Source organism: Agelaius phoeniceus, chromosome 3 (assembly GCF_051311805.1).
Source record: "Agelaius phoeniceus isolate bAgePho1 chromosome 3, bAgePho1.hap1, whole genome shotgun sequence".
Lineage (NCBI taxonomy): Eukaryota > Metazoa > Chordata > Aves > Passeriformes > Icteridae > Agelaius > Agelaius phoeniceus.
In genome coordinates this window covers 94,805,785-94,813,849 of record NC_135267.1, presented here as the reverse complement: position 1 = coordinate 94,813,849, position 8,065 = coordinate 94,805,785, and the positions used below count along the sequence as shown (strand labels likewise).

General features: G+C 46.2%; 1 protein-coding gene across 4 annotated transcripts in view; it reads right to left on the bottom strand.

Annotated features, from left to right (window-relative positions):
• Nucleotides 1-7,745, bottom strand: part of PROX1 (prospero homeobox 1) — a 49,910-nt gene extending 42,165 nt beyond the window's left edge. For 2 of the 4 annotated variants that reach the window (XM_077175898.1, XM_054630329.2), the window contains exons 1-2: nt 7,359-7,745; nt 7,019-7,143 (exon numbers count right to left, since the gene is read on the bottom strand). The gene's annotated coding sequence lies outside the window, so the exon portion shown is untranslated. Of the gene's footprint in view, nt 1-5,845; nt 6,248-7,018; nt 7,144-7,358 lie in introns of those variants that run through there. The other 2 variants (XM_077175899.1, XM_077175900.1) reach the window with 2 other exon arrangements.
• Between the last annotated feature and the right edge of the window lie 320 nt (nt 7,746-8,065).

Genomic DNA, 8,065 nt, shown 5'->3' with positions numbered 1-8,065 from the left:
AAGATTTAAAAAAGCAAAAACTGCTTAAGCACCAGTAATATGATTCTCTTGCACAAATGCCTAAAATGATACTGTTTATCTTCAGAAGAAAGAGTAGATTAGAAGAACACAGCCTCTGACAACCAATTGATTAAATTTAGGGCATTGAGATAAATGTTACAAAAGAAGATGAAAGTATTCCTTATTTAAGATTTATTGTTAAAACAAGAAATTGTATAAAATTTGGATTAAAAAAAATTCAATTGCAATGTAAAAAACGCAGTTGTAGTTTTGCTTTTTAGAGAGGCAAAACTGGTAAATAAACCTTTGAAGGTTACAAAAACAACTTTTAAATAATTGTAGGTAGGATGGTATATGTGTATGTGAAAGGCAAAGAAATCATAGACACATTCAGGCTTACACTGGGGAAAAAAATCCCCTCTCTTAAATCATTAGGGAAACATTTATTCAGCAAAGCAAAAATGCATTAAAATATTTTATGATCAGTATTATACTATTTACAGAGATGTGATCAAATAAAGGCCAAAATGTAGTTCGTTAGCACAGGCTCGTACGTACCACTGACGAGCCACAACAGTGTTTTGAATTCCCCATACATTCCTTCCCTTTTCACAACTTACATTCTCAAAGCAAGCCCTGCTACCAAAGGCTGAAGATTCTGTATTTCATACACTAAAATACATGATGTTAAATTTTTTGCATAGCAGAAATGAGGCATGTTCAGTGTCACATCTCTGTGCTTTAGAAAAATCTCCAAGAACAATATCTCAAATGCCCAGTGAAGCCCTTCTTACGGGGAGCATTTTGAATACACAGAATCTTATTTCCTGTGACATGCAGAAAAGATGAGAAAAAATATGGAAAGATGAAAGAAATAACATCAATCAGCTGTGTGAGAAAGGAAGATACCTTCTCTTTATATGAACTCTCATTGTTTCCCAGGAACACAGCATAAAAAGATAACACACTTCCTTGCATTTTCTAAAAGGCTCTTGACATAATTTGTGACTTATTAACTAGTGATGCTAAACTCACACTGCACATAAAGCATTAGACACTGTTTCCTGTTTCTTAAAATTTAACACTGAGGAAAATTAAAATATTTTTCATGCAACGCTTATCTAATATTAAACTTTACATTTGCTTAACAGAGCACAGTCTTCACAATAACAGGGTATATTGCCAAAGGCAGCATGCAGACTTTTTGGAATTGCTCCCATCTCTTTCGGTTCACCTGTAAAAACATCTACGTGCTCCCTAGGACTGCATCTGTGGCTAGTTTTAAAGAATGACTATCCATGCAAATAGGCATAATTTCAGCATGAAATAATCTGTAAAATCCCAAAATCAAGGCAGTAGTCAATGCTTAGTTTGCAACCAGGATGAAAAAAATAAACCAGCTTTTAATACTTAAAAACATTATGTTTATTTTGTAGCCTGTGCTCATGTATTCTGGATGTACTAAAAGAATTTTCAGAGATCTGGTGTCAGAGAGAGCTATGCAAGGGACATGATGTTTGTTTACATTACTGGTTCCTTGCATACAGGAGATCAAAGAATGATAAAAAAATATATTAAAACCAAAAAATATCATTAATTCAGATGCAAAATCCAAACACCTTGACCTATTATCAGTTCTCTGTCTTCAGAGATCTTTTCTTATCAAAAAGTACATTAAGCGAGTTAAGTTTGGTTACTCATGATGAAAATAATAACATAACAAGGATTTCTGCTGCAGGGGCCCAATTCTGCCACCTTCACACCAAGGAGCATCCCACCCTCCAAGCAACGCCCCTGGAGTCCAGGGATACCAAAATCCTGTTATGTGTGAGGGGTAGGGTCAGGCCCTGCTTGGCAGCGTGTAAAAGACTGTCTCCTGCTTTCTCCCAACTGATGCAAATGGAGCTTTTCAGGGGGCAGAATCAGGCCTTACAATTAGACCATCACCAAAAAAAACCCAAAACCTTAAGGAATATCAGAAGGGCTGTTTTTGTAAAGAACTAGCCAAGGCACTGGCATAGAATAAGCCAGGGCTGAGTTTGACCTTTCAGTCCAGTGGTGTTCATTTGAAAGAGATCTAAACTAATTGGAAGACAACTGAAAGAGCTCCTGCTTATTTCACCTAAGATACTCTGAAGGCATCTACCATAAAGATAATACTTGCCAATAGGAAAAGAAAAACCACAAACAAAACCCACCAACACTGAAAACCTTCACGCTTTTCCTTCCTTTTCTGCAGTCAAGCTACGCTTGATTGAGAGCCAGCAATACGTTCCCAGACTCACACCAGAAACCTCATGTCAGGTTACAAGTTTTGCACTTTTCCCAGAAAATTCGAGGTGCCTGACCATGGTTCCCCTCTCTCTTGCCCAATCCCAACCAAGGACACACATGGGGAGGGCTTGCTGTACCCTTGAGTCAGCAGCTCAGGAAATAGGCTGTCCTGCGCCAGGTTGGAAGGTCATTGCCATGCATCCTTCCTCCCCAGTGTCCATTTCCCTCCCCAAGCCCCCGCACCAGCCGCTGCTCCACAGCCCATTCCTGCCACCACAAACATGTGGCAGGAGGTGCTCCAGAGCCACGTCCCCTCCTTCCCTCGATGGAAGCTGAAAGCATTGGAGTTATCGTACACTTAACCTGGGTATTAAGCAACATCTCCCATTTGCCCTGGTGTTATCCTGAGCCAGCCGGGCTGCCAGCTTTAAGGCTTACGTGCCTTTCGGCTTAAATATGAGAAATAGTTCTACTTTAGCCTGACAAAACAGAATGGGTATTGAATGGCCAGTTAATATTTCATTCTCTGCGGACCAAAACCAATTTGCACCTCAAGGGGAGTGGAATGGCACGTAGAGCGGGATGCAAAATCCCAGCCACAGCAGGCAGAATTCAAGACTGATTAGATTAGAACTGAATAAATAAGAAAATCTTGGGGAGGGGGAGAAATAATTAGGAAGTGTGCGTCCTTTAGACAGTCACCAGTACTTTGGCTGTACATTGTCTCAAAACTGTATTTTATATATCTAAAGTCTCTGCCCAGCTCTCCAGAAAAACGGAGCTGGCAAGATAGGCTTTGGTTGTCAAGATCTATGTAGAAATCTCCAGAAGCACCATTTCTTTCTGAATTGCAGAGTTTTAAATTTGTGAAGGTTGAATTTGGTTTATGCATCGCTTTTGATACTTCTTGCATGCCAAGTGTAGTTTACGTTAAATTCACTGACCATATCTCCAGCCTCAACTCGCACAATGTGGCTTCCTCAGAAACCAAACGTTTTCCATGCCGATGGCATTAAAAATCATACCAAGGATCTCAGCACTTTCTATGTCCATCCATAAATATAGCAGTAGTATTTTATTTACAAATTTACTTTCAAATCTTTTGTTTAAGGAGATATGATTACAATGTAGCTATGAATAACCTCTTAACAGCACAGCAGCCACAGACATGGATTTATTTCGTATCCATTTGATATGCATTGACATTTAAAATGGAAACAGATTAATTTCTAAGTCTCAAAGAGTTGCTGCTACCAAACCTTTGGCTAGAATGGTTTGTTAAAATGAGTATGATGACAGGTATTTAACCATACTCCCTATTAATAAATCAATTTTTGTAATCAATTGTGTTAACTCATCTTGATCTAGAAAGATGTCGATCATTTTCTCCTAGATTAATTCAAACACCTACAGGATGCAAAGGAGATGTAAATTCAAACGCGCCCTTGTCAGCCCCTTTGAAGAACCTTAGCCTAACCTGAAGAGCCATTAAATACACAGCACAAGAGTGCTAAACTTGATGGATATGCTTGGATGAATTCAAGGAGATATCAGTTTATACAGCTGAAATCGTTCCCATCTTTTCACAAGCCAACTACTTTCGTTGGTCCAGAGTCTGTCTGCTTCATGTCTGCCCATTATGCCAATACCACGCAAGAAATTTAACATGCTTCTGCTAATAGAAATACTTAGATCTTACACTCTAACGCACTACACAAGGCTATGGCTTTGCCAGAATCAGCCAGGATGCAAAGGATGAAAATTATTCTAGTCAACAGCATTTCATGCACAAAACCACAGCTAAAATTTGAAGAACAGATGACATCTGTTCACCATATCTGTTCAGTGCTAAAATCTCATCAGCCACTAATGAGAAAGTGCTACCTTTTTGCACAGCTCTGACACAAGCTTTCTTGGGAGAAAGTACTACCTTTCTGTACGTTCTAACACAAGTTTTCTTGGGAGAAAAGATTATCCAACTCCCTTAGCCGAGATGTCTATCAAAGAATTTGAAACAAGGCAGTAAGTGTGAGGAACTATTTGGGCAGTAAAAAACTACTTTACTAGGATTTCTCCATAAGAAGAAGCAGTAGCAAAAATCAGTGCCTGATTTACTTCAAAATTATGCTGCTTCCTCTTTAGCCTTAAAGGAAAAAGCAACCCTTATTTTATGAACCTGGTGATACCCAGGGCCCAATAGAGCAAGGTATTCAGCAATTCCTGTGAATGCCAAACATCCGCAATTCCCATCAACTACAGAGCTCACGAACAGGAGGGATTCGGCATCTTACTAGTTCAGGCCTTTAAACTGGGGAGATGCAGGGCCCTCCATCACGTAGCCCTGCTCGGCAGTGCTTGAGGAAACAGATCTTTTGAATATGAAAAAGAAATCAAGCTGCTCAAAGTAGAAAACTGAAAACATTTTCCTCCTCTCAAGCCAGTTTGGTCCTTGTTATTTCACTGATCATGAAGAAAATAATTCACATGGCCTCTGTGTAGAGACAATACTGAAAGGTTCTCAAGATTCCTACTCTGAATTCAGCCCAAGTTTTCCAATATACTATTTCTTTCACGCTATGCGATGTCATTACATCACAATTCTTAAATTACTTAATTTAGCAGTTAGGCTGCACTTTGAGTCAGAATAAATCACTATTTAGAGACTACAAATTGCAGTATTTACAATCCTGCCCTGAATCGAATTAAACTTTTCAATTTGAAAATGTGTCCATTCTTATGAACATCTCAATTTATCAAGCAATCATAAAAGAGATAAGTTATACAAACTGAGAGGCCTCAGAATTCAGCAGGCAGGGAAGTTAACTGTATATACGGACAGTGCCATTCAGCGAATGCAGGATACTTTACAGAATAATTTAATAGGGAGCTGTTAGTGAAAAGTATATACATTGTACTTTTTATCACAGTTCAACTCCTGAAATGTTGATACTCTGTCTACCCTTGAGTATTAATAAACATTTCACAGAATGTGATATTGCTGCTTAAGGTAAGCTCTGGACAAAAAGCAGATAAAATAAATGCAAAATGAGCTGCAGTGGTCGTAAACTTAAAGTAATTGATGGCAACTCAGAGAAAAACTGTGAGAAGAAGACATAAAGGATATGTACCACATGCAAATCTACGGCTGAGGAAACTGCCTCCATATAATTCATCCTGCACATTGCCAAACCTCTCCAGGCAATGGAAGTGACAAATAATCTGAGCTTTTACACCTCACGGTGACACAAACATGTTTCTGTGTCCTGCACTCAACAACACAGCACCTTCTGCCACCAAGCCATGGCCACAGATGCGTGGATGTGTTCCACGTGCTCCCCACCCGTCCCCAGACCCGGATGATGGGTTTGGGGTGACACTCGCCATCCAGCCAGAAACACCACGGGGTCTGCTCAGCACTCGGGACCTGTGGGAAACTAGCGGCTTTCCAAAGTTCGTCCTGGCAACTTTTGCCCGACATTCAAGGGCACCTCTAGTCTGCAGCCGTGTCCCTTGTTAGCCCTGACTGAAATTCCCTACTTTGTCAAAGACATTAAGTTAATATCCCCCGTACCTGCTCTTCCGCGGCTGGGGCACAACCACAAGGACGCGACGCTGGCCCCTCGGGGAGCTCCATCCCGCCTCGGTCGCGCCCCCGGCACGGCCCGCGGGCACTGATCCCGCGCCGCTTCCCGCTGCTGACCCCGCCGCCCCGGCTCTCCCGGCGCAGGGAGGCGGCGGCGCCCGGGACCCCCCGGCCCCGCTCCGCGGCCGCCCCCCCCGCCGCGCACCTGCCCGCAGCGCCCCGCACCTGCCCCGGCCCCGCCAGACGCCGCGCAGGGACCGCGGGCGGCCGCGCAACTTTCTCCCTCTCTGCAAAGAGCCGCGGGCCCCGCTCCGCCCCCGCGGAGTGCCCGGTGCCGGGGAGCTGTGGCCCGGAGCCCGTCGGGCCGCCCGCTCCTGTCGGGCCCCGCGATCTCGGCGCACCCCCCCCCAGCGCTGCCCTGCGCGCCCCCTCCGCGCAGGCCCCACGCCCCCCAGCACCGCTCCCTCCTGCGCTTTAACTCCGTGCAAACACATGGCAAAGTGAGCCGGGTCACTCAGCCGCTAAACAGAAAATCGAAAAAGCCAAGAAAGATCTCCATCAACGGCTAAGAAAGAATTAAATCCCCCCGGAGGAAAAAAAAAATCAACAAACAACAACCAAACAAATAGAAAGTACCAATAATCCTAATCTTTTCCCAGATCAAGGCTCTTATCCCGCGACTTGCATTTGATCTCTTCTCATGTGCTCGCTACCTACCACTCAAATCCCATTTTCTATACATTTCCACCATTCGTGGCTCGTCCCACGCTTGGAAATGAAAAAGTAATTGCAAGGGTAAGAAGAGTAAGAATAAAAAGTCCCTGTCCTTCCCGGCTTGGGTTAAAAAGGAGAAGTAGCGACATGCAAATGACAGGCAAATTGGAAGAGACAAAAAGCAAGGCAGCTATAATAAACAGGACAAAGAGGAGGCTCGGAGGAGCGGAGCAGGAGTTTAAAGCGGGGATGGGGAACTTCGGCGGGGACGGGGGGAGAAAGAAGCTCGGAACAACAACAAGAAGCCAAATACTCGCTGCGCTTTCCGTCCCCGCAAAACTGCCCTCCAACCCACGGAATAAAATAAAGATCGGTCCACAAAAGGTGGCAGCGAGAGAGCGAAGGGGAAGGGGGGGAGGATCACCTAACAACGAGCAGGTCACTTACTCTTCAGCCCTGGGCAGGCTACGATGAGCGCTCCATCGGGCTCCTTACCGCTCACAAATCCTTACCGCTTTATCTACCGGGGAATTAAAACTACTCAGCTAATAAAGTCACTGCAATTTTGCCCCCTGGAAAAAGAAGCACAGGTTTGATAACGGTGATCAATATTTTGCTGGGGATTTCATCACCGCCCCCCTCCCCCCGGACCATTTAGAGCAGCCCAAGCAAGTGCGAATTTAGGGGTAAAAAAAAAAAAAAAAATTAAAAAAAACCCCGAAAGACCTGAAAAGCCCGAGAAAGCGGGGAGGGACGGAGGGGGCGCGGAGGGGGAGCGGGTACTTACTCGGTGCAAAGGCGACGAAACTGAGCCTCGCTTTTTTTTTTTTGCCGGTGGAACGAGAGAAAGGGCGACACGCACACGCACATGCACACACACACACACAGAGCACACGCGCCCCGCACACGCACACACGCACACGCGGACACGCGCGCGCAGCCGGCAGCCCCTGATGCCGCTGATGAATATGATAATCGCGCGGGGGAGGGCGAGCGAGCGCGGGCGGGAGCGCGGGCAGCGGGCAGCGGCCGCGGGGCTGCGGGCGCCGAGCGGAGCGGAGCGCAGCGGAGCGGCGGGCGCCGAGCGGAGCGGGGGCGGCGGGAGCGGCGCGGGGCAGGGCTGGGCTGGGCTGGGCTGGGCTGGCCGAGCCGAGCAGCGCTCCGCACCGCCACAAGATTTACTTTAAGACACAGCTGAAGGAAACAGGAAGACTAGACGTCACACTCGGAGTGACGTGGGCCCGGCCCGGCGCCCAATCGGGAGGCTCCTTGGGACGGACGGGGGGGACGGGGAGAACTTGGCAGGAGCGGGGAGAGAGGAGAGGGGAGCGCGGGGGGGTGAGGGTCGCCCCGCCCCGTCCCCGCGGGAAGGTGGCGGCGGCCGCTCACCTGCGGCGGGGACGGACAGACGGACGGACGGACGCGGGGCGGGAGCGCCGGCAGAAGCGGCCCGACGGGGCGCCCCGCTCACCTCTGCCGCGCACCGGCGAGGGG